At 41.4% G+C, this 27,397-nt stretch overlaps 1 protein-coding gene and 1 long non-coding RNA gene across 4 annotated transcripts in view; one reads left to right on the top strand and one right to left on the bottom strand.

Moving 5' to 3' along the window:
* Positions 1 to 27,397, top strand: part of LOC122734204 (casein kinase I-like) — a 98,176-nt gene that overhangs the window by 14,656 nt on the left and 56,123 nt on the right. For 2 of the 3 annotated variants that reach the window (XM_043974951.1, XM_043974949.1), the window contains exon 2: positions 15,183 to 15,387. The gene's annotated coding sequence lies outside the window, so the exon portion shown is untranslated. Of the gene's footprint in view, positions 1 to 15,182; positions 15,388 to 15,480; positions 15,568 to 27,397 lie in introns of all 3 variants that reach the window. The other variant, XM_043974950.1, reaches the window with a different exon arrangement.
* Positions 1,797 to 6,218, bottom strand: LOC122734205. Its single transcript, XR_006354018.1, has 3 exons — positions 6,161 to 6,218; positions 2,888 to 2,939; positions 1,797 to 1,883 (listed from the first exon to the last, which is right to left on the bottom strand). It is a non-coding gene; the product is annotated as an uncharacterized LOC122734205 (long non-coding RNA).

Raw genomic sequence — 27,397 nt, forward strand, 5'->3', positions numbered from 1 at the left:
ACTTTGTGGGGTTGCCTGAGTAACACCCCAATTTCTCTTTAATCTGAGGTAAACTGCTCATGGAAAAAGGAACATGCATTAGGGTTGTAACCTTCCCAATGGGAAATTCCCTTAATGGAAGCAGGGGAGCAGTGGGAGATGCTGGTATGGACCTGGGTGAAGTCGGTTGGGAAGAGGACCTGGGGGCTGGTGGAATAGGTATAGTCACATGCAGAGGGTCAGATGGAGGAGCCAGGTTAGTCTGTGGAGTGGGTGGGGGAGGAGTAGCAGTCTTTGGCTGTGGAGTGGGTGAAGGAGGGGTAAAGGAGACTGGGGGGATGGGCGTAGACAACTGCAGATTAGTAGATAAAGGAGATGGGAGCAGCTCCTGAATGGAAAAAATAGGAGCATAGAGAACGTGTTGGAGCTCCCCCAGATTGTGACAGGTTGTGGAGACTGCTGTTGGGTGGGGCAAGTAGAAGAGTACTGATGTCCACTCCCAGTGTGGCCGGAGCTCAGCTGTGGAGGGCACAGGGGATTGGTTCTGTATGGAGCAAACTGCCTCAGTTTACCCAAATAACTCGAGGAGACCACCAAGTCAAGCAGAGACAGATTTATTACATCCTCATGAGGACGGGCAAAACCCAATTACATATTGAAGTCTTGCAAAGATATGCCCAATCCTCTAGGTTTTTATAGTAATCTTGAAAAGAACTGTCCCCACGTACACCTAGGGTGGATGAGCTCACAATCTAACATCCAATCCTGTCTCATCCAAGGTGCGTGTTCAGCTCGTGATCAATGTATGGAGACATGCATACGTGTTCCAGGAGCAAGGGGGAAAAGGGGAGGGGGAACAAGGTCAAACCAAAGGAAAAGGAAACAGGGGAGTGAGAGTCAGATGTTTCACATCTCACAGTTCCCACTGACTCCCCTCTCCAGGCCCCTGTCTCTAAAGATAAGGATGACAGGGTTAAAATTTATCTTCGGCTATGTTGGGAAGTCAAAGAAATAATTGGCAATTAAACTTAAAGGAGACAGTGAGAATTTTGACAAGCAATAAACTTCTAACAAACTATACTGGGGCAGGTCTGGGTACCTTCCAGACCCCATCCTCAGAGTTTAATCTGACTCAAATCCATAATCATATCATACAATCCTCCGTTTTTCTTTTATGCTCAGAGAGCATATTCTGGATTTGAGTCACTGTCATTGAGCCCTTCAGCCATGCAGGATTTCAGCCCATCAGTCCAAGTCCAACTCATCACCAGTCTTTCCTTTGTGAAGTTTCAGGATCATGGCCTTTACTCCTGTCAGCTGCATCTGTTGAACTGCACGTTGTATCAAACCTATAAAGCAAGGGACTAAACAGGGACAAGTATAAGGAGAACTCCAAAATTACAAATGAATACCTAATCCTGTTCCACAGGTATCTTTCAGGAGGTAAATTGGGGTCTAATTAATTATCCCAATATACCATATACATGTCAATAACTACCAATATTATAACAACAAATGTGATTTAAAACCTCTTTATAATTTCAGTGATGTGCTCCCAGTGTCCATTCACTTAGCAATTTTCATCTTTGACCTCAGACGCCCCCATTAGAACCTTTTACAAAGCAAATTTAATAGCAAATACAACTGTTTCCCAACTTTATCCAAGGAAAGGGTAATCTCTAATTGACCTCTTCTAGGCCTGAGCATCCCCAACTAGACTCAGGCCCACCAGGCTACCACGACATTTCCCCACCCCTCCTTCCAATAGCTAAGGGAAAAGAGGGCGAAGATCTCTTCTTCTGTAACTGCTTCAGCTGAATATGTGTGTAGAGCTGACAGTGGAAGGTGCAGAAATCCTTGCAGGCCTGGTCCAGATGATGAAGGGGGTATATAGTCTGGAATTGCTAACATAAAATTGAAAGCCTTGAGCCTAGATAAAACAAACTATCAAGAGGTTAAAGAGACAAAGACAAAAAATTTTAAAAGACAACAATAGGGAAAAGGGGCAAACCAAAAGAGTGAATCCAGGAACCCCCAGATCCTGCATCAGGAGCAAAAAGCTGTTCACAAATGTCCTTCATCCAGTGAAAGGTGTCATGAATGCCCCATGCTGTTCAAAGCTTTACCTAGTTCTGTATCTGACAGACATTATTAACAACAAATCAAAGGGTTACCACTATCTTGCTACATGCAAGCCATATAATCTAAATGTTTCAAAATGCCACTGATGGCAGAACCCTTAAATCTTTCCAAATTACATATATATCCATTGTAAGAAGATGACCACAAATGAACTTACATAAGAGTTACCAAGTTAACTTCAATTCTAATAAAAGACTTAGGATGACATTTAACCAATTAATTTCAAAACAGTGCATGTCAAATAAGTTGTCCATAATAAACCATGTTTGTATTACAGGACATGCTCTATAGACAGATATTATTTCTTCATTACACAATAAACTTATATAACAAAACATTCTATATTTTACTCTTCTCTATTTTCTTGAAACAGACTTGAGATGTCTCTGGTTCAGTTTCTAACATACATAACTAATAACAGACAGATGACAAGGCTAAATGCTTATACATTCTAGTTGTTTAGATTCTGAAAGGGACTGGAATTTCTAAGCCAAATAGCTTGAATCTTAAACCTGCATCTCACCCAGATATTACAGTATTAATCTAGGGATGAAGAGACAATATTGTGTTCATGCTTATCAAGTGACATGATTATAGGAACTTGCCATAAAAGAAAAAGAACAAAGCTCCGAGGAAAGGTACTTCCCAACTCCCAGTAGAAGTTTTATAGACAGCCAGTGCAATATGCCAGACTTAACATCAGCCAGGTGGGAAAGTTTGCATTCCATATGTAATATTTGGGGAAACCGAGTCAGGAGACACCTACCTCAGCCTTTGCCAAACAGTCGGTCTCCCATCCTTTCCCAAGAGAACTCCACCTGCAGTGCACACATGTAAAACCCTATAGGGTTGCTGGTATCATGGATCATATGGCTCACCATTCCTTAATAGTAATAACTGGAGTCAAACTCAGAGCAATAATAATTAATAGTCCCATAACATCTTAAATAGCAAGTCTCAATAATCAGCACTAAAAGCGAATTCACTTCTCAAGGATCACATATCCTAGACAGCAAGTATTAACTATACTTGTACTTAAATAGGTTTCTCATCCCCAGATTAGCACTACACAAATGAATCTGCTTTGAGATGCTCAATAACAAGCAATGGTTGAAATAAGTGTAAGCAATCCCAAATTGCATACTGGGAACAAACTAGAAAATGCCCCACACAATAGCACATGGTAAAATGGGTTTAGATGTTAAACATAAGATACTGTCCTCAGAATTCCTCTAAACAATGGGAACATCTTTAAAGTGACAACTAGTTTGCATGTGTTTCTACACATGTTCTAATTCCAATTAATTAAAAACATAAGTAAACTTCAGATTCCCTGTTAAGATGATATAAGATAGCTCATAAGTTACTTATTGTTCACTAACATGTCATACATGACAAGTTCAGGCACCAATTTAACTATTGCTTAGCACCAATAAATCCAGATCAAAACAGCAAGATCTTTCTCATAGCTTACTAATTATTTAGATGTTCTAGTATTAATTCAATAACCAATTAATTCAATGTTGCAATAACAAACTTCCACTTTGTCCATTCTCATAATAGAAATATACACCAAACCTTAAGAATGAAACTCAAATATTCAGATATTCAGGATTCCAGAAAAGCTTTTTCCATTAATTAACAAATCATAGTAGGTTTGAACATGATTGTTATCAATATCAAATCGCCATCACAACAAATTAGCTTAACTTTATCTCTGCTCCCCTTCTCTCTCATCTAAAGTGTTTGCAGTGGGGAGGAATTTCAGCTTCTTCCAAACCAAAGAGGAAATATTCAAATAACTCATTCCAATCATAATAACAAATTTTACTAGGCCCCTTTTTAAATCCTCTCATTATCTCTTGTTGTAGTTGTAGTTGTTCTTTCAAACTACAGTATACCAGATCACAATACAACTTAAAGTAATCCAGCAGTTTCTTTTGCCAGTTTTTTTTTTATCTCTAGATTTCATTTCTTTCTGTCCTTCAAGGTAAGAGACTGCACTAAGGATTTCAAGTCCCATCCCCCTGTAATACCAAATTACATTTCACAAAGAGATCCCATCAAGCTTCTAACTTTTAGAAAAAAAAGCAAATCACTATACTTTACTGAGGATCTGTTGGATCTTAAAGCCTTAATATACAGCTGATAATATTCTTACTATGCCCACTTCACAGAAAACCATTATCACATTCAATTAAATTCATAACCCAAAGTAATTTAGAGAGTCCAAATCTGACCATATCTCCAATACAATAAACTATTAAACTATTGGGCACTTTTCCTTTACATATTACAAATCACCTTGAGGTAGTCAGCTTAAAGTTACACAAATAGAACAGTATATATTTCACTTAGAGTTAAATCAGAATTAATTCAATTAAACCTCAATTTGTTTTCTGAACGATATCATATAGAACCTCATTGATAATTTCATATTAGTATTAATTCATCCCATAATCACTTAATCTAAACACTTCCTATTTTCTTGTTTTTGTTTCTCCTTAAACAGTTCCATTACAAAAGAAAATTTAAAGTGGCCGTATATAGTTTGTATGATTCCCAAAGTTTCTTAAATAGATAGCCCAATCAAATTCAATTACCCTTCTTGATTCCCTAATAACACAAACTTTTCTTTTGCTAGTTTAAAGGAATATTTTAATGCCACATTTAGTCCTCCAAATTAGTCTGAAAGACAATGCCAGAGCAGCAAGATTCCCCCTGCTCCTCCCCTACTTCCTTAACCTAGCCAGTTGTTTTTTTTTTTTCCCAAGGGTAGCTTCTTCAATTAAACAAAACTTTTCCTTCTAGATTCCAAGCACAGACTTATGCTCTCTCCTCCCCCACAGCAGAAAAAGAGGAAGGGGTGGCTTTCTTCTCTCTCTCTCTCTCTCTCTCTCTCTCTCTCTCTCTCTCTCTCTCTCTCTCTCTCTCTCTCTCTCTCTCTCTCTCTCTTTCCTTCTACTTTCCTCTCTTTTTCCTTCCTTCCTTCTACTTTCCTTCTTTCTCTCTCTCAAAAATCCCAACTATTCACTCTCATACCCCTGGTCACAGTCAATGCAGACAGAGCAGACCATGTAGGCTAGCAAACAACTTCCTAACCATTCATTCCTCCTTCTCACTTAAATCAAACTTCCTCGTACCTTCTCAACATACTTAAACCATCTGAAACTAGCAAAGTGGCAGCTTAGCCAATATCTCACCAAATAACCCCATTTATCTATTTTAAGATAGACCCAGGGGATTCTCTTCTTTAATCTCCTATTACAAACTTTAGGTGTTCCCTAAGAACAAACTTCACACTCACTCTTTCTCCTTTGTGGTCAGCAACCTTTTACCTAAGGCTGCAGACAGATCACATTCCAATGGCTCAATTCAAATTCTGAGTAATTTACAATTCTACAATCCCCTTCTCAGTCCCTTCTCTAACCCAGACTGCAGGGATCAATTTCCCTTTCTTCTTCTTTTGTCAATACAGTTATTTTGATGGAATTTTTACTCCTGGACCTCTACTTTTAATTTCAATTGAAAAGGTCTCCTCCCAATTATCTAACCCAGGATTTTTTCCAGCCTCCTCTGGCTCTTTAAACTTGCCCTACTCTAGATGTTCTACCCGTATTTTGTTCAAGATCCTAGCCTGGTCTGGACTTTTTAACCCTGAACTCACCGGGCTCCTGTTTTTGCTCGGGATGTCTATTCAACCCTGGCTCAGCATGGACCTCCACCTTTAAAAGGTCTCTACCATCTAGTCGGTTTTTCAATCCCGCAAACAACAGGTACTAAACCCCCCCTAGGGGCGTTCCTATATTTTGTTCGGGGTGTCTTTTGTTGGTTGGGCGTCCCCAGACCTTTTCAACCCCGCAAACTCAATAGGACCTAGAGGGCACCCTAAGGTTAATTCTGTATCTCGTATCAGGGTGTCTATTCAGTCCTAGTGACCTGTTCAACCCTGCAAAACTTCAACAGACCTTAGGATGATAACTAGGGGTTCCCCGATTTCTTCCTAGAAATCCCCCTAAATGGTCACCCAGTTACTCACCAGTCTGGGTCTGTGCACACGTTGTGACCGAACCAATCCGGATACTCCTCATTACTTTAGCCGGCATCCCTGTGTCTGGTTGGCTTTTAAGTCTCTCTCTCTCTCTTTCCGGGCATGGATGCTGAGAAGCCTCACTAAGAGCCAGACCCCTGAACCTGCTGAACTCAGCAGGGACGTCCTTGTTCAGAAGGACAGGCTCCTGGGAGTCTCCAAAGATCCCCAAAGAGATCCCGGACGCGCCCCCATCTGTATGGAGCAAACTGCCTCAGTTTACCCAAATAACTCGAGGAGACCACCAAGTCAAGCAGAGACAGATTTATTACATCCTCATGAGGACGGGCAAAACCCAATTACACATTAAAGTCTTGCAAAGATATGCCCAATCCTCTAGGTTTTTATAGTAATCTTGAAAAGGACTGTCCCCACGTACACCTAGGGTGGATGAGCTCACAATCTAACATCCAATCCTGTCTCATCCAAGGTGCGTGTTCAGCTCGTGATCAATGTATGGAGACATGCATACGTGTTCCAGGAGCAAGGGGGAAAAGGGGAGGGGGAACAAGGTCAAACCAAAGGAAAAGGAAACAGGGGAGTGAGAGTCAGATGTTTCACATCTCACAGTTCCCACTGACTCCCCTCTCCAGGCCCCTGTCTCTAAAGATAAGGATGACAGGGTTAAAATTTATCTTCGGCTATGTTGGGAAGTCAAAGAAATAATTGGCAATTAAACTTAAAGGAGACAGTGAGAATTTTGACAAGCAATAAACTTCTAACAAACTATACTGGGGCAGGTCTGGGTACCTTCCAGACCCCATCCTCAGAGTTTAATCTGACTCAAATCCATAATCATATCATACAGTTCTGAGATCAGCCGGTGGGCAAAGAGGAGTCTCAGTCATGGAGTGGTATGACAGTGGTTGACCCATAGGTATGGAAGCAGGTGGGGAAGAAGGGGTGAAGTGAGAACCAGGTAGGGAATGAGTCTGAGGAGCAGGAGGGGATGGGGTCCCAGAGGAGGTGCCTGAAGGATTAGCTAATTGCTTGGACTTGAGGTGATTTTCTACAGGCAAGAGGACATCATCCTTTCCTTTTGACTTACGGTTTAAAGCCATAAAGGTCAAAATGTATGGGATCTCCGTCCATTTTCCTTCATGTCTGCAAAACTTGTCCAATTGTACAATGGTGTTATAGTTAAAGGTTCCCTGTACAGGCCAGTTTCCTTTGACCCTAGCGGATACTGTGACCAGACAGTGTTACAATAATAGATCATGCATCTCTTTCTCAAGTTTGTAAGTTCTAATGTAGTCCAATCTCTTAGGATGCACCCCAGCGGTGAGCCTTTCAGTACACTCCCTTTCTGCCCCATGGCTGTACCCAGATAATTGTCCTGTCTAAGGAGAATGGTCTGAACATGGTTCAGATGTTAGGTTGAACTCTCTCAAGGGAGGGAGATGCTGGCTGCCTGTCTCATAGAAGAGCAGAAAGCTGGCAGGGGATAGACACACAAACACAAAAGTTCTTACCCAGAAACATGGAGTCTGAGGGTCCAAGTGTGTTTGGATGTCTGGCTGACTGGCTGAGCTTTTGAGAAGTGAGGGAGACCCAGGCTGCCTGTCCGCTGTTGCATGTAAAAGCTGACCTGTCTCTACCTCTCTCTGTGACTGAAACAGGAGGTTGAGTCAGGTGGGAGAGGGAGAAAAGAAACCCAGTAGGGAGGTTCCTACCCCCAGGTTTTGTGTGCCAAGAGGAAAGAGGAAATTTCCTGTACCCTTCATGGCTGGGTACCAGTTTATGTTTTGGGGAAAATGGGGTAGGGGGTTTGGGTAGGTGTAGGGGTCCTTAGGAATTCCTCTTTAAATAATTACACCCTCTTGCACACAAAAGCAATTAGAAGAAGATAGTCATTTATTTAGGGGCAAGGGAAGGGAAGGGAAACCAAGAGAGAAATCATTGGACTCCTTCTCATGGGGAGAAAGCATGGCACAGAGCATGGCTCTGAGATACCAATCTCTTCGAGCAGGAGACTGGCAGGTACTTTTATAGAGGACTGATGGGGGTGACCATCTATCTGACTGTGGAAAGTTCCCTTAGTGAGGGAGGACCATCCCCCACTGGTGGTGGCTGGAGGAGTTGGGTGAGGGGTGGCTGCAGATCTCTCAAGCCATCTCTCTACAGAAAGGCAGAAGCCACACCCAAATTTATCTCTCCAGGGGTGAGGGAGACTAGAATGAAGGGTGGGGGTCCTGGAGCTAGCTCAGTCCAATCTGGTTCCACTTATCTCTCTAGGCATGTCTGTTCTCTGGTTTAGTTTCTCAAGGAGAATGTTCTTTGATGTGCCCCAGAGAACTTCTGGGGTGCTCTGGGCCCATAACAGTATATACTGATACTCCCTTGAACACCCTAACCACAATCATCTTTGCTGGATCTCCTTGCTAGTCTTTTCTGATAAACATCAGTGTCTCCCAAGGCACTATCCTGGGCCACCTTTTTTCCCCTTAACACTATCTTACTTGATGATCCCATCAGCTTCCAAGGTGTCAACTATAATCTTTATGCAGAGGATTCTCAGATCTTATTAGTGGAGCCCTAACCTCTCTCCTAACTTCTAATCTCACATGGCTACTGACTATTGAAGATTTTGGAGACGTCTTAAACTCAACATACCACCCCCACCCCCCCTTCTCCTCTTCCTAAGTTCCTGATTATTGTTGAGTATACTACAAACCTTCTAGTTACACTGGCTTGCGACCTAGGTGTCATCCTTAACTCTTCTTTCTCATCTCCCTCATTCAATCAGTTGCCAAGTCTTGTCGTTTATATCTTTGTTGCATGTTTCCTACACGCCTCGGTCTTACCTCTGACACTAGCCCTGCCCTTATCAGGGTCCAGGCCCTTATCACCTCAGTCCTGGACTATTACAATAGCCTCCTGGTTGTTCTCCCTCCCTCAAATCTCTCCCTACTCAGCTGTCAAATTGGCAAACTCTCAAATTGTACTTCCTAAAGCATAGGTCTGACCATTGACACCCCCACTCCAATTCAATGAATTTTAGTGGCTCCCTCTTGTCCCCAGGTTCAAATATAAACCTCTGGATTTGGCTTTTAAAGCCATCTATAACCAGAACCCATTCTACCATTTATAATCTTTTTACTTCTTACTCCCCTTAACATACTCTGTCATCTAGTGACACTGGCCTCCTGGCTGTTTCTCACATAAGACATTCACTCCATTTCCCGACTCCCAGCATTTGCCCTGGCTGTCCCCATGCCTGGAACTCCCTCTCTCCTCATCTCCACCTCCTGGCTTCCCTGGCTTCCTTCATTTCTGAGTTCAAGTTCTACCTTGTGCAAGAAGCCTTTCCTAGTCCTTTTTCATTCTTGTGCCTTCCCTTTGGGGTTATTTCTTATTTGTCCTGTCTAGATCATGTTTGTATGCAGTTGTTTGCATGCCATCTCCCCCATTAGATTGTAAATTCCTTGAGAGTAGGGACTGGAAGGGTTTTTTGTTTTTGTTTTTTGCCTTTCTTTGTGCTTAGCACAGTGCCTGGAACATAGTAAGCACTTAATAAATTATTGTTGATTGTCATCCTTAAAATGTAAGAAACCAAACCAATACTGGGCTGCTTGTCATAAGTGCCAAATGAATACTGTAGGAATTCCCAGGTGGTAGGGTCATAGGTTGTAATGTAAAGATGAGGCCCCAGTGATAATCTTACCCATTTAAAATTAATTGCCTTCATTCAAATCATAGATTTATAGCTTTAAGGGGACCCTTAGAGACAAGAGTGTCGCGATAAATATTTAACAATTTGCTTTATTAACATCTCCGTAACTTTCCTAATTCTAGGTAATTGATAACCAAGCCTTGAATAAAAATAAAAATAATAACCGAAGTCTGCCAAATTTCTGAAGTGTAAATACACTGAAAATTTAATAGTTGGCACTCCTGATCCGGTTTGAGCTGGCTCTAACATAGAGGTCTTTTAGTTTAACTATCTCATTTTACAAAGCATGAAAATGAAACTCATCCAGGCAATAAGCTCCAGGACCCAGGTGCTCTGAGCAGATCTATGTGGAAGGAGAGGGAATTCTGACTTTAGAATGAAGGATGAATTGGAAAACAATCCAATTACAGGGTTCAGGTAGATTAAGAGAAAGGCTAGTAGCCTTCTTGCAGTGTTCTTTCAAAAATACTATTTATTTTTTTATTGTGAGCTTAATCATCAACAAAAACAAAGTTCAGTATACAAAGAAAAACAAGAGATGATGAGCTTCTGTCATGTGCTCTTAAAAAAAGATATATATATATATGTATGTATTTGTGTATATATATCAATTTTACACATATATATTATAGTGTAGTTAACAAAATTATCTATATCTTCTTCTTCAGGGAGCTAGGTGGCACAGTGGATAAAGTGCTAGCCTGGAGTCAGGGAAGACTCATCTTCCTGAGTTCAAATCCAGCCTCAGACACTTACTAGCTGGGCAAGTCATGTCACCCTGTTTGCCTCAGTTTCCTCATCTGTGAAATGAGCTGGAGAAGAAAATGTCAAACTACCCTAGTATTTTTGCCAAGAAAACCCCAAGTGGGGTCACAAAAAAGTAGAGCATGGCTGAAGAACACCACCACCCCCTTCTTTATTTTATTTTATTTATTGTTTTCTTCTGTACATTTGAAAAACTCCTTTTAGTGATGTTCTTTTGGGCATATCTTTCATTACCCACTAAGTTCCCTCCCCACCAGATAAATAGAAACCCTTTCTTGTAATGAACGTGTACACTCAAGCACCACAAATCCATACCTTGGCCGTATCTGAGGACGTGTGTCTCATTCTAGGTCTTGGTTCATTGCTTCCCTGTCAAAAGGGTGAACGTCATCAGCTTCATCATCTATAGTCATGATTTCAGCCTTCTCTTTTTTGTTTGTTTTTTTTTTGTTTTTTTGGTGAGGCAATTGGGGTTAAGTGACTTGCCCAGGGTCACACAGCTAGTAAGTGTTAAGTGTCTGAGGCCGGATTTGAACTCAGGTACTCCTGAATCCAGGGCCGGTGCTCTTTCTACTGCGCCACCTAGCTGCCCCTCAGCCTTCTCTTGATGAGATGATTGGGGGGTAGCTGGCACCTCCCAAGAAGAGGAAGAGTATGACATGCCAGGAAGGGCATGGCATCATAAGGAAAGGCAGAGAAGCAAGAATGAGTTGTGTATATGTAGGGAAGAGGGAATATGTCTCCTTAGAGGGTCTCTGTTGGGAAGTATCAGGCAGGTGGAGACCACATTGTGCTGAGGCTTGAATGCCAGGACTTTGGGAATCTGATTCTGTGCCTCATTTGAAGGCTTTCTGAACAGGAGAGTGCTGGCATGATGAAATGGTAACACTGGAAGATTCCTTTGGGCGTAGCAAGCTTGGTTAGTGGGAGGAGACACTGGAGGTAGGGAAACTAGCTTATTGCAGAAGTCCTGTTATGAGGAGATAAGGGCCTGGACTGCGAAAGTCCAGGGAGAGGGTGAGGGACATCTTGAAGGGAGGTTCAGTAGTTCCTGGTGACTTGTGGGGGCATAAGGGATCAAGAAAGGGAAAAGTCAAAGATGATCCCTAAGGATGTTGGCTGACAGATAGGATGGGGTTAACATGAACTTAATTAGGTATGGGAGGAAGAGAATCCAGTTATTTTTTGAGGGGAGACAGCGGTACAAGAAACACAGAGGACTGAGGATGGAGCCCAGTGGAGCCCTCAAAATTAAGAGAAAGGAGAAGAAAGAGAAACCAGCTGCAGATCTCTGTGCCTTAGTAAAAATCTGCTTGGAGGCAGAGGCATAGACTCACTGCTGAACTTGCTCCTTTCAGTTTGCCGATTCCCAGAGTAGTCTATTACACTGCCCAAGTATAATTATTATTATATGGCTGAGTAAACTCAATACCTTCAAGATGTTTAAAATTCTCAGGTCATCCTCAGTGATGCATAGCCACACCATTTGTCAATATCTATTACACTGCAGCCTGCCTTAAGAGGCCATTGAAAAGAGCAGAAAAAAGTCATGTCTCAGAGAGGTGATTTGTTACCTAAAGGTCAAATGAAAGGGATCAGGGATGTGGGGAATACTTAGAAAGAAGGCAGATGGTGTGCTGGGTAATGCAGAGATACAAGTCTTTTCAATCAGTGACCTGGGTCCCCATATTTATTATGTAATAACATCATTCAGATTGTTTTTAATGGACAGTTTGTGTGTTAGAAGACTGATCAATATAGTCTCCGCTTCATTCCTTGGATCCAGTCTAGACATTGCTTTCTTGGGAGTATAGCCGGTACTATTCCTAGATTGGTAGTCAGAAGACAGATTCCCATCCCTCCTTCCCCTCTCTGTGACCTTAAGCAAGTTGCTTATCAGTTTGGGTTTCACTTTCCGCATCTGTAAAGCAAGGGAGACTTGAACCAAAGAGCCCTTCCAGGTTGGAACTTTTGATCTTGTGACTTGAAGCCCAGGAAACCCTTTCTAAAAAAGGGGGTTCAGGTACAGACTTACATGGAGCCTGAATTCTCTTGCTTCCTTACAGAGAGGGGATTAAGCTTATCGCCCCTTCTGTCTTCTTATACCTGTTATCTGCTCCTAGGTGATAAAGACAACTGCTGAACAACATCGATCTGTACCTCATAAGGCCAGATTTTATGACCAATTCTTTAGTCCCATCAGGTTCAGGATGATTCTGTCAGTGGTCATCTTCTCAGAGATGTGATATGGTTGCCAGAAGAATCTGCCACTGGCAATTTGCAACCTCTTGACCTCACATTCATGAAGTTATCATGTGACTGGAGATGTCCATTTCTCAGGATTGCTGTTTGATGACCTGGACTTAGAGAAAGAAACATTTCAATAAAAGGGGCAGCCATGGGCCTAAAGTATAGTCTCAGATTCACCCAGCAAGCCCATGTTCTCTCTGTCCTGTGTTCCTGGGGTGGGGAAGAGGGAATCCAAAGCAGAATGGTCACAGAATCTTTCCCAAGGGAGGGGAGCCTGAAGAAGAGTGGAAGATAGAGCTTTTCTACAAAAGAATGTGTTAGATTTCCCCATAAGAATCTGTCCCCATAAGGCTTAATAGCCAATCCTCTCTGACACATCTGCTAGGTGTAGGACAGAGCATCAGGAGTTGCTATGTCACCTTGGTATCATCTAGAAGCCAATGACTCTGTCCATTCCCATGGAACCAGAGCACATGCATCTTAAGACCACTCCTGCTACAACCTTATGATCTATTTCTTCCTCTTTCGTATTTTTATGGATACCCTGGGATAGAAAATAGACAGTGTGTCTTGTATATGGGATTTGGAACAATCTCAAGGAAAAACTGGGATCCCACAGAGGTGATGAGTCTATCTATGACCGAAGGCAGTAACATTCAGAAGAGGGAAGATATCATAGGGTCAGAGACTTAGAGCTGGAAGGGATCTTAGTGGTTATTTAGCCTACCCCTTTGTTTGACAGTCAGGAAAATGAGGCCCCAAGAGGACAAGCGACTTGCCCAAAGTTAGCATATAAGTCTTGGAGTCTATGATGAGAGTCAAGAGTCTTTCTCCAGTGGATAAGCACCAGCCGTGGAGTCAGGAGTACCTGAGTTCAAATCCGGCCTCAGACACTTAACACTTACTAGTTGTGTGACCCTGGGCAAGTCACTTAACCCCAATTGCCTGACCTAAAAAAAAAAAGTCTTTCTCACTTCTAAAGGTTCTAAAGGTTCCAGTTGTTTATGAGGGTGAACTCCTTAAAATCTCAAACCCACTGTCTCCTTTCACATCCCTGATGTCTGACAAAGACAGGTCACGTGTCCTTTAATGGAATTGTTGATCGCATCGACATCTCAAGATACTAGTCAGAAAACACTGGTCATGACAGCAAGTAAATCAGGCTAAACAATAAAGTTGTAAGCTTGCTTTTATCAATGACTCTCTAATGTCGATTGCACAGAGAAAAAGTAAATTAGACAAAAGCTGTGCTGCGCTGAGAACAGATCAAGTACTTTAATAATACTTTGCAGATCTTTCAAAGAGCTCCTGACAAATAATACGTCAAGCTCTGGAAGCGGTAGGAAGAAACAAAATGAATACCTGCCAAATCGATGGCTGTCTTCTATCAGGAGAGCTGAAATGAACAAAGACCATCCCACCCCCTGGCATGGCCAAGAAGGAGAAAGCCCTGGCTCATATTTTAATTAATACTCTCAGTGTATGTTATTAGCAAAACAGATAAAGGTCTACCAATTACCCTTAGAAATAAAGAAACCTCCCCCCGCCCCTCAGTCGTTTTTTTCCTTCTAAAATGTCCCTAATGTTTGGATTCCTTTCAAGAACTAATTTCCAGCTTCAGAAATTCTGACACCCTGAAAGGCTAGAAATATTTTCTTTATCTGAAGAACAAAAGCCTTTTGAGGATTTAGGATAACTTTGAAAACGCTGCTGGACAGTGCTCAAGGAGAGGGCTTGGTTCTCTGGGAAGCTCAGAAGGAAGTGTATTGTTAAGTTGTAAGCAAACCTATCCTGTGTCCCATGATGGGGAGACACAAAGAACAGCTAGCCATGTGAATTAATCTTTTAATTCGCTCCACATTTATTGTAGGATGTGGCAAAATTGTGAATTTCATTGAGTTAATTTTTGCAAAAACTCTAGCATTCACCTCCAGTTTTATTTCATGTGAAGATGAGCTTGGGGTTTTTCAACCCAAATTTGCATCTCTACCAGTCAGAGATGTTCCACCAGGTTGTGTCTTTGTTATGGTAGAACTTGATACTGGTCCGTGAAAGCAGGGGATTCCATATCTTTCCAGCTCTCCATGGATAGATTTGTTTAGGTGGGTCAGTTATCATTGCAGGAGTTTCCCCTCCCCCCCCCTTAACCTTGGTTGACAGAAACAACAAAAGAAGAGAGAGAATCCTGAGACCTTGGAGAATAGTGAGGTAGGGGAAGTGGTGTTATACTTAAGTAACTCAGCATGCTGAAATTCACTGTGAGCTGTTCCAATATTTTCTTAGGACCATAGCCCAGTTTCAGGATCAATGAAGGAAGAAAGGAAAGCAGGACGGTGGGAGGTATCTGTTCAGTGGTAAGTATACTTTTGTCAACTTCTGAGAGCTGCCGGAATACCTTAGGAATTCAGAGACCAGAGAAGCAATGCTTGCCAGGATAAGGACTTCAGCATCCTTTGATGTTTGGAGCAGACTGGAGAGAAGTTGAGAGGTAAGGAAATTGGTTGTTGCTTTAGTTTAGCTTAGATATCAAGTAAGAGAAAGTATGTAAAGTGCTTGCTATAAATATATATTTTATATATAGTCCAGGAAATTTTATGGAGGAAGAACTGGTAGACTGGATGTTGGAAGAGAGATGATTCCAAGTTAATGCTTGGAGTCTAGAAGACTGGTAAGTGAAAGAATGGATGAATGAATGAATGAATGGATGGATAGATAGATGAATGAATGAATGAATGAATGAATGAATGAATGAATGAATGAATGAAAAAAACACATTTATTAAGCAGTATGTGCCAAGCACTATACTACTCTGGGGTATACGTAGAAAAATTAAGGGGCAGCTAGGTGGTGCAGTGGATAAAGCACTGGCTCTGGATTCAGGAGGACCTGAGTTCAAATCCAGACTCAGACACTTGACAATTACTAGCTGTGTGACCCTGGGCAAGTCACTTACCCCTCATTGCCTCACAAAAAAAAAAAAGAAAAAGAAAAAATTGAGATAGTCCTTTCTCTCAAGGAATTCATATTCTGAATAGCTTAGACAACACAAAAAAGAAAGTTCATCTTCAGGGAGGAAGTCAAGGCCCAGAAGTCCCAAGGACTGGGGGAGAGTGGGAAGGGGGACGTGGCATGACACAGAGGCACTAAGGCTACTAACAAAAATAGCTAAAATGAGCATTCCAGAGGACTGTAGGCTATAGAGGCAGGCCGACTAGAAGGCCTGGTGGTCCTAGATAGATCTTATCTGAAGGGAAGCAGGTTCTCAATGTTAAGGGCTAAAATTCTAGCTAGTCTGTCTAAAATATCTAATGAGTGGTCGCCAATAAATTATAAGCTTTAGCAAGAGTTAGACTTTTAAGCGTTTATTAAGGAGAATAAGAATTTGATAAAGAGAGAGAGAAAGGCCTAGATTCCTATCAATTAAAGGGAGAGCGCATTTCTAGCTCCCTTCTCTGCCAGAGTCCCCAGGAAAGAGCGTCAGAGTGAGCGCCAGTCTCTTCCTTCCTCCTCCCACTAGCCCGCGTCACTTCCTGACGCCAAAGAAAAGACTCCTGGTCTTGCCCTCAAAGACCTTTGCTTCATGGGTGGAACTCTTCTACAGTAAGTCTCCAGCAGGTGGCGTCATTCCAATCGTTACATCAAGAATCCAAGATATCTATGGTTTCATAAATATGTATGACCCAAACAAATGATCACCTTGTGGTGATAAGCCTTTCTAGACTTGACTAGACTTGTCCTCAGGTGGCAGACCTGTACATAAGAGTACATTTATGGACCCCTATTTATAGACTTTCCAGCTTGGAAGACTCCCTGCCTTCCAGAACCCCAAATTGGACTCCACACTATGCTGAGGTATCCAAGTGAGCTTTTAATGGATACTAGTGCCATCTAATATCCAAGAAGTGTTCTAAACTACAGCACTGTGGGTTTTTATTGTTTCACTTTATTGATAGCTAGTAGAAGAAAATAATGGAAAATAACAAAGGGCATTCATTCATTTACCAGCAACAAGGACTAAAGTGTATTGTTATTAGAAAACCCTCGAAGGTACTCCAAATGTCACAAGTCCCAGGCCACTTATGTAGTTAATTCAAGCAACATGACTCTCATTTTGCTAACCCATCACTCTCTATGACAAAAAATCATTGGAACAAAAGTCTGTCTTTTCAGGCAATGAAATAAATAAGTCACAGGACCACAGAGTTTGAGCCAGCCTTCTGTCTGAAGGAACATGAAATAAAATTAAAGAAATGAATAGAAAAAAATCCAGCTTCTTTGCCTATCTGTCTTTCTATAAAAACAACTCAATTTCCATCTTTAGAAAGAGGAATCTCTTCTATAGTCCATGGGTTGGAGGATTGTGAATTGAGAGCATTTTCCCTTGGCCTAAGCTTCTTTTTCCTGCCTACTGAGTATAAACTTCACTCTCCTGGTATGGAATCACCTGCCTAGGAATGGTAGGACTGGGGAAATTCTTCTGCTATGTCATAGGACCCTATATTTAGAGCTGGAAGGCTGTCACATCATCCAACCCCTCCATTAAAAAAAATTTTGCAGGGTAATGAGGGTTAAGTGACTTGCCCAGGGTCACACAGCTAGTAAGTGTCAAGTGTCTGAGGCCGAATTTGAACTCGGGTCCTCCTGAATCCAAGGCCGGTGCTCTATCTACTGTGCCACCTCGCTGCCCCCAACCCTGCCATTTTAAACATGAAATAGCTATTTCAGCCTAGGTAATGTAACCTCCCTGTGCCTCAGTTTCTTCATCTTAAAGTCTAAGGCAGGAACTGAACTCTGGTCTTCCTAACTCCGGGTCCAGTAAGTGCCCCATCTCTTGCATCAGGTTGCCTCTGGATGAAACTGTAAGCATCTTATTGTACTTCACCCTCACAACAGCCCTGTGAGTTACATCCTATTATTATCCCCAGCATCTAGTACTGTTTCTGACCCATGGAAGGTATTCAGTAAATGCTTGTTTGTTCACTGATTATTTCCATTTCATTGATGAGAAAAGTGAGGCAAACAGAATTAAAATGACTTATAAAGGGTCCAGCTAGTAAGTGTCTAAGGCAGGATTCAGACCCAGATCTTCCTGATCCAATGTCTAGCCCTCTCTATACTACATCAACCTTCCTCTCAGGGTTAAAAAAGCCTCTCACCAGGGGCTAGATGGTGCAGTGGATAGAGCACCAGCCCTAGATTCAGGAGTACCTGAGTTCAAATCTGGCCTCAGACACTTAACACTTACTAGCTGTGTGACTCTGGGCAAGTCACTTAACCCCAATTGCCTCACTTAAAAAAAAAAAAAAAGGCCTTTCACCTAAAAACATAATTAGAGACAGTATGTGGAGGAGGAGGAGCTAAGGCTTGGTCATGCCCACAGAGAGCAATTCACTTCAATTTAATCATTAATCCTATACTCTGTGCAAACAGCTGTGCTAGGCCCTGTGGTCAGAAAGACAAAAAATAAAATAGTCATTGCCCTCAAGGTGCATCCATTCTGTTAGGGGTGGGGGTGGGGCAGAGTTTTAACATGCATGGGTCATCAGTGTCAAAGAAGTGAGAGATAGAGACAAAGGAAAAATCAAGACAAAGTCCTCTAGGAATATTTGAGAAGGAAAAGTTAGCCTAACCAAGGAAGGTGACCTGGAGAAGGTCAGAGGAGGACATCCCTGAAGGAAGATAAGGCCTTTCTGAAGAAAGGCAGACATGAGTAAGACTTACATGGACAACATCTTATAAGAATGCATGGAGGGGGGGCAGCTAGGTGGCACAGAGGATAAAGCACCGGCCCTGGATTCAGGAGGACCTGAGTTCAAATTCGGCTTCAGACACTTGACATTTACTAGCTGTGTGACCCTGGGCAAGTCACTTAACCCTCATTGCCCCGCAAAAAAAAAATGCATGGAGGATAGAGCTGCCTTGTTGAGTTGGGGGGATATTGGCTCAGTATGGTCAGGACTCTCCCCAAAATGCACAGTACAGGGAAGACTTATTCACTCGATCAGTCTCAATCAACATAATTTAGTGTCCCATTTTTTTACCTTAAATTTTTTTTGCATCTAGTTATATATCTCAACAATTCAATTTCTTTTATGTGTGACCCCATTTCCATTCCCATACATAATCCATGCTAACATCTCATGTACTTCCAACTAATGTTATTAATTTCTAACTAATGTTAATCTCTTACTTACAATAACATAATACCTAACTTTCTAACAATTATAACAAGTGGAATGTGCTGTCTTCAGAGGTAACAGTGGGTCTCCCCCATCACCAGAGGTCATCAAGAAAAAAACAAGTGGTCACTTGTGCCAGATGATGTCGAAGGGATTTTTGTCTACATATGGGTTAGACTAGGTTATCTCTGAGGTCCCTTCTCATTCTTGAAATTCTATGGGGTCACTTTTTCTTTAGACCCCACTGGTGTCAGCATTTTCCACCAGTTATTCTAATTATTATGGCTCCGTGTTGGAAATTGTCATCCATGAATATTCTCTCTCTGTCTCTCTCTGTCTCTATCTTTCTCTGTCTCTCTCTGTCTCTCTGTCTCTCATTCTCTCTCTGTCTCTCCAGAGGGGATAGATTTCATTGACTAGCAAGTTGGAGGTTAAGGCAAGAGAAGGGGCTAACTAGGGCCCACTGAGGTGCTGAGGGGGCCCTCATTGCTATGTCATTTTAAAGTTCTGATGATGACAGTTGTCAATTTCAAAAAAAAAAAAAAAAAAAAAAGTCCTATTCAGCTATTCCAACTCTTTTTCCTTTAAGGGAAAAGCATACAACAGAATTAACAATATTTCCCTGCTACCTCCAAATCAGGGTTTTGTCTGTTGATAGAAGCTTGAGAAATCGTGAGCTGAGATGTTTGTATTATTCAGCCTCATTCCCTAAATAACCCTTTAAATGAGACTCCTCATAAGAAATCTTTTTTAAAGAAAGAGAAAGGAGCCTGAGCACGCGAGTTTCAGTGAAAGTTCATCTGCTTTTCCCTTGCTTGGAGAATACTTTAAGCCCTCTCCATAGATCCGGTATTAATCTCATTCTGAAGATGGGAGATTAAAGCTCCAGAGAGAATTAAATCTCAGAGAACCTGGATCATTAGGGCAGTGCTCTGGTCAAGGTAGATAGCATTTCCTCTGTTATTAGAAAAGGTATCCAAGTGTAGGTGCTGTTTCTTGGAGAGGAAGGAATTAGGTGTCCTTTTTGCTTCCTGGAGGCCACAGATTAATTGGTAGAATAGCTTATATGTATGTATGTTTTTATCCCCCACCTAAAATTCTATGATTCGATGGTTCTCATTGATTAACTCTGGTGCTTGCTTTGGACCCTGTAGTGTCCTCAGGCGTTAAAGAAGGATTAATTCTGTTGCTCTGGAATGGGTGAATGGATGTCTTCCAAATTTATTAGACTTTTCAACATCATCTAAACATCCAAAGGCTGGTGAGTCTTTTCTTTCTTAAGAAGCTACCTGGTTTCACTGATTTGATTTGGGAGTAGTGTGGAGAGCAGGGTCTTTAGCATACAAACTTCAGATTCGGACTTTGCTCTCAGCCATGGACAAGTAAACAACAAGGTTTGGTTTGGTTTGATTTTCTTTTTCCTTTAGAACACTGTGTATCATCATCTGGTGCACAGATGCAGAGTGAATGCCATTCCAAATTGTCGACTCTCAAATGAGGCAGCCCAGTATAGTGGGTTAGACATCAAATTTGTTTGTGGATCTGGGTTCAAATCTTCCTCAGACAATCATTTAACTTCTCTAGTCTCAGTACCCTGATGTAGCTCTATGTCAATGAAGAAACTCCCCTTCCCCAGCAGAAATAACAGGATATAAATTATGACAGGATGTGTATAAACACACAATACATATACACACATATATACACAATACATATATACCTGTGTGCATATACACGTGTATGTTTGCACACACTCATACATGTGCATATGCACAATGTATATACATGTGTGTGTGTATACATGCACACATACATACACTCATGTATACGTATGTGTGTGTGTAGGCAGCAATGTGGCACAGTGGATAGAATGCTGGGCCTATCTAGTTAGTATCTTTTTTTTTTTTTTCTTAGTGAGGCAATTGGGGTTAAGTGACTTGCCCAGGGTCACACAGCTAGTAAGTGTTAAGTGTCTGAGGCCGGATTTGAACTCAGGTACTCCTGAATCCAGGGCCGGTGCTCTATCCACTGCGCCACCTAGCTGCCCCTAGTTAGTATCTTTACCAAGAAAACCCCAAATGGTGTCAGAAAGAGTCAGACATGACTAAAATGATTCAACAACAAAAATATGCCCATATATGTGCACAGAGGTATATTTTTCATCTCTGGTGAATCTCTAAGGATTTGGTGGTAGTACAAAGAGTTGCTCTGCCTCTGCTGTAAAGCCACTATTCTCTCTACTACAGTAGAGTGTGTGACATCCTAGAAGAAAGTGAATGTTCTAGTTCTTTCTTCACATCCTCAGCTCCTAGTACAGAGTAGAAACCCAAGAAGTGATTGTTGAATAATGACCTCATGGGGTTCTTAAACCTTCTGATTATAGGAAGCTGATATCCCCCAACTGCCTCTACTCAGTTCATATTCAAAAGGTATTCTGTTATTTTATGTGTGGATAATTAAAGCTCTCCATCACAACAACTGGCTCTCACTTTACAGTTCCCTCCATCACAGTTAATTTTTCCAGCTCATTCTCATTATCCTGATCAAGGATAGCATTTTCTCTCTCTGTATATGTGCGCACGCGCGCGCGTGTGTGTGTGCGTGTGTGTATGCATATACACACACAGATATACACATATGCAGACATATACATATATATGCATATACACATATATGTATATATCTATAGCTATAACTCTCTCTCTATATATATGTATATATATATATATGTCTGTGTATGTATGCATAGATATAGCCTCAGGAATGCCCTGTGAGGCAGGTGCTATTATTAGCCACATTTTGTAGATGAAGAAACTGAGGCTGAGAGAAGTTAAATGACTTGCCAGAGCTACTGCCTTTTTTTTTCAGTAATTCACATTTATGAAACCACCCCCATCATAATTTCTTATGGTACAATAGTATTCCATCACAACCACATACCACAACTTGTTCAGCTATTCCCCAGTTGGTAGGCACCCATCAATTTCCATTTTTTGCCATCACAAAAGAGCTACTATGAATATTTTATACAGATAGTTCCTTTTTCTTTATCTTTCATCTTTTGGGGGTACAGACCTAGTAGTATTATTGGGTCAAAGAGTTTTATAGTCCTTTGGGCATAGTTCCAAATTATTCTCCAGAATGTTTGGACTAGTTTACAACTCTACCAGTGGCATTAGTGTCCCAATTTTCCCATATCCTCACCAACATTTTTCATTTTCCTTTTCTGTCATGTTAGCCAATCTGATAGGTGTGAGGTAGTATCTCAGAATTGTTTTAATTCGCATTTCTCTAATCATTAGTGACTTATAACACTTTTTTCATGTAACTTGATAGTTTTGACTTCTTCTGGTTGTTCTGGTTGGGGGATATCAGCTTCCTATAATCAGAAGACTGGTTGTTCATGCCCTTTATTTATTTAGAATTTTATTTTCCCAAATTACATGTAAAAACAAATTTTAAAATCGATTTTTAAAACTTTGTGGCCTAGATCCTCTTCCCCCTCCTTCCCTACCCCCCTTTAAGAACTTAAGCAATTCAATATAAGTTATATATGTGTAGTCATGCAAAACATTTCCACATTAGGTTGTAAAAGAAAACAGACAAAAAAACTTTAGAAAAAGGAACTAACAAAAAATTATGCTTCAGTCTGTATTCAGATACCATTAGTTCCTTCTCTGTAGATGGGTTGCATTTTTCATAAGTCCTTCAGGGTGGTCTTGGATCATTGTATTTCTGAAAATAACTAAGTCATTCACAGCAGATCATCTTACAATATTGCTGTTATTTTGCATACAGTACATTTCACTTTGCATCAACTCATGTAAGTCTTTCCAGGTTTTTCTGATAGCATCCTGCTCATCTTTTTTTTTATAGTAAACTACATTTATATAGTACTTTAAAGAGAGATTTCCTTACTATAAACCCATGATGTTGATTATTGCAACAACAATAATAGCTAACATATATATATAGTACCTTATACCTGACAAAGAATTTTCTTCACAATAGCCCAGCAAAGTGCCATATGTTTTATCATCATCTTCATCATTGTCATCAGCATCTTACATTGTGCTCTTGCCTTTGCTTCAAATTTTTTTCGCAGTTACTATTGCTGTTTCCCTCCATCCTATACCGTCCCCATGATATTTACTCTATTTTCTTTTTTATTATTATTTTCCAGTTACATATTACATATAAGGATAGTTTTCAACATTTGTTTTCACTGGATTTTTAGTTCCAAATTTTTTTTCTCCTCCTCCTCCGTTCCTTCCCTCCTCCCCAAGACAGAAAGCAGTCTGATATAGGTTGTATATGTACAATCACATTAAACATATTTCTACATTCTTTTAATCTATTTTCTATTTTCTTTCACCCCATGTTTGGCTTCTGACTGCCCCCTCCCCCAATATTCCCTCCCTTCTTTCACCTCTCCCCCTTATCCCCTTCTCTTCCTACTTTATTGCAGGCTAAGATATATTACTCTACCCAATTGAGTGTGCATTGGCTCTTTGAGCCAATTCTGATGAGAATAAGGCTCACTCACTCCTCCATACCTCTCCCATCTTCCCCTCCACTTCATAAGCTTTTTCTTGCTTCTTTTATGTGAGATACTTTACCCCATTCCATCTCTCCCTTTCTCTTTCTCCCAGTACATTCCTCTGTCACCCCTTAATTTTATTTTTTAAAGATATCATCCCTTCATATTGAACTCACCTGTGAGTCACACCTCTGTCTAAATAGACTCCATTCAACTACCCTAATAATGAGAAAGTTCTTATGAGTTACAAGTATCATCTTCTCATATAGGAACATAAACAGTTTAACCTTTTAATATACCATATGATTTATTTTTTCCTGTTTAACTTCTTATGTTTCTCTAGGGTCTTATATTTGAAAGTCAAATTTTCTATTCAGCTCAAGTCTTTTAATCACAAATGCCTTTAAGTCCTCTCTTTCATTGAATTCCCATTTTTCCCCCGTGAAAGATTATATTTGATTTTGCTGGGTAGGTGATTCTTGGTTGTAATGCCAGTTCCTTTTCCCTCTGGAATATTATATTTCAGTCCCTCTGGTGTTTTAATGTAGAAGCTGCTAGATCTTGTGTTATCCTGACTGTGGCTCCACAATACTTGAATTGTTTCTTTCTAGCTGTTTGCAATATTTTCTCCTTGACTTGGGAGCTCTGAAATTTGGCTATAACATTCCTGTAAATTTTTCATTTGGGGATCTCTTTCAGGAGGTGATTGGTGGATTCTTTCAATTTCTATTTTACCTTCTGCTTCTAGAATATCAGGGCAATTTTCCCTGACAGTTTTTTGGAAGATGATGTCTAAGCTCTTTCCTTGATCATGGCTTTATGTAGGAGCTTTGACTTTGTTATCTTCTTCTGAGGGTGTATTTTGATCTTGCTTGTCACCAAAGAAACTTTCTAGGGTCAGCATTATTTTCTGTTTGCTCATTTTGCCAGCCTAGTTCTTGACTTTTAACTTCTTAAAGTGGGGCACTGCTTCCAGGGCGCCCAAGGTGGTAGGATGTTCTGTGATCTGGTCTGCAAGCCAATTTGCCCTGTGACCCAGAAGAGAATCCAGTTCCACTATGGCTGAAGGCTCTAGTGTGCCTATGCCCCTATTCCCCCACCCCCACCCCCACCCCCACCCCCACCCCAACCTGCTGTCTTGAGGAAGGATTTGAACTCAAATCTTTCTGATTCCAAATTCTGGGTTCTTTATTAGCTGCTATGTACCATCTTTTAATAAGTATGGTGTAGTGGAGGGTGGGGGCCATTTTGTAGTTTTATCTTTTTCCTGGGTCCCCACATCCAAGACCTTTTCACCTAGAACCAGCCTTCCATGGAGGGGATAGGCTTGCCCACAGACAGCCAACTTCATCTTCAAAGCCTTGATATCCCCTTAGAACCTTCAAGTGCATAGGCCTCACTCCTGAGACTGAAAGAATCCCAGCTCACCTCTACACCATGACAGGGCACTGGAGGAAGACTTTGGTGGGTTATGGAACAGCACAGTCTATCAGGAATTAAACTGATCATTTGTGTCACCATGATAATAATAATAATAGTAATAATAACAATTTTTTGGTGGGGCAATAGGGGTTAAGTGACATGCCCAGGGTCACACAGCTAGTAAGTGTCAAGTGTCTGAGGCCAGGTTTGAACTCAGGTCCTCTTGAATCCAGGGCAGGTGCTTTATCCACTACACCACCACCTAACTATCCCCCTTTGTGTCACCTTTGAGGGAAAGATGCATGATGGATATATTTTACCTACCAGTGTGAGAAGGGGAAAAAAAGTTCACTGAGGACTTATATGATAGGAAGATCAGATGTGTGTGTGTGTGTGTGTGTGTGTGTGTTCTTGTCAGGTAGCAAGAGTGGAAGTTAATGGATTCATTAAACATTCCATCGGTAAGCATGAAATCTTTTTTTTTTTGGTGGGGCAATGGGGGTTAAGTGACTTGCCCAGGGTCACACAGCTAGTAAGTGTCAAGTGTCTGAAGCCGGATTTGAACTCAGGTCCTCCTGAATCCAGGGCCGGTGCTTTATCCACTGTGCCACCTATCTGCCCCCGGTAAGCATGACATCTTAAAGAAAGGCTTTCATCATGATGGGGAATTCATGGAATGGATATATACAGGGATCATACAGAATAAGAAAGTATGAAGGGGCTGCCATTGGTGGAAGGCGTACCCATATCCCTGAGAAAGAAAGATATAACAAAAATAGTGATCTAAGAGTCAGGAGATCAGAGCTCTAGACCTGACACTGGGCCAACTTCATTTGCTCCATGATGAAATTGGGCTAGCTGGACTCTGGGTTTTCTTCTAGCTTGGAAGTTCTAAGATTCCATGCTTTACCATTCTGTTCTCGTGGATCCAAGGCCCTGGGCCAGATTGGCTAAGCCTTTAGGAGAGTTCAGAGTACTTCAGTCTGGATATATACTTAGTAAGTTTTCCTTTCTAACCTTATGATATATTACTATGCAGCTAGGTAGCATAGTGCATAGAACACTGGGCCTGGAGGCCAAAAGATCTGAGTTCAAATCCAGCCTCAAACACTGATTGGCCATGTGACCCTGGGCAAGTCCATTTAAAGCTCTGTTTGCCTCAGTTTCCTCAAATGTAAAATGGAGGCAATTAACAGCACCTCTCTCCTAGGGTAGTTGTGAAGATCAAATGAAATAACATTTGCAAAGCACTTAGCACAGTTCTTGGCACATAGTAGACACTTAATTAATGTTAGCCACTATTATATTGCTCACTTTTCTTTCCTTTTTTTTTTTCCCGGGGAAATGAGGGTTAAGTGACTTGTCCAGGGTCACACAGCTAGTAAGTGCCAAATGTCTGAGGCCGGATTTGAACTCAGGTCTTCCTGAATCCAGGGCCAGTGCTTTATCCACTGCAGCGCCACCTAGCTGCCCCTATATTACTCACTTTTATGCCCTCTACGATCAGGCCAAGCTAACCATCTTTCTTTTCCACACACATAGCCCTACACTTCCTGTCTCCGTGCTTTGGCCTGGAATGTTCTCCCTCCTTACTTCCCAGAATCTCCAGTTTCCTTCAGAGTTCAGTTCAACATGAAGCCTTTCCTTATCACACCCCTCCACCCCCACCCCCCAGCATAATCCCTTCCCCCTAAATTACCTTCCGTTAATTTTGTATATACTTCTGTGTGTACATGTTGTCTCCCTCTTCAGAAGTATGCTCCTTGAGGGCAGGATCATGGATTATCAAATGGAATATTTGTAAAGTGCTTAGCACAGTTCTGGGCACATAGTGGGTATTTAATACATGCCTATTCTCCTCCACTCCCACTGGAGGTAATCCTGTTTTCTCTTAGATTATACCAGTTGAGGTTAAGCTTTGACAAATCCTATGGAGCTAGTTAGTCAGTCCACAAACATATTAGTTTTTTACTCTGTTCCAGGCACCATGGAAAGCTGGGGATCCAAAGAAAGGTAAAAAAGACAGTGTCTGCTCTCAAGGAGCTCACAGTTTAATGGGGGAAACAACACGCAAACGACTATGTACAGACAAGTTCTAGACAGCATGAATTGGAAGTGATCAGCAGAGGAAAGGCAGGAGAATTACAGATGATTAGGGAAAGCTTGCTGTAGAAGATGGCTTTTTTTTTTTGGTGAGGCAATTGGGGTTAAGTGACTTGCCCAAGGTCACACAGCTAGTAAGTTTTAAGTGTCTGAGGCCGGATTTGAACACAGGTCCTCCTGACTCCAGGGCCAGTGCTCTATCCACTGCGCCACCTAGCTGCCCCTGAAGATGGCATTTTAACTGAGACTTAAGG

This window comes from Dromiciops gliroides, chromosome X (genome assembly GCF_019393635.1).
Source record: "Dromiciops gliroides isolate mDroGli1 chromosome X, mDroGli1.pri, whole genome shotgun sequence".
Taxonomy (NCBI): domain Eukaryota; kingdom Metazoa; phylum Chordata; class Mammalia; order Microbiotheria; family Microbiotheriidae; genus Dromiciops; species Dromiciops gliroides.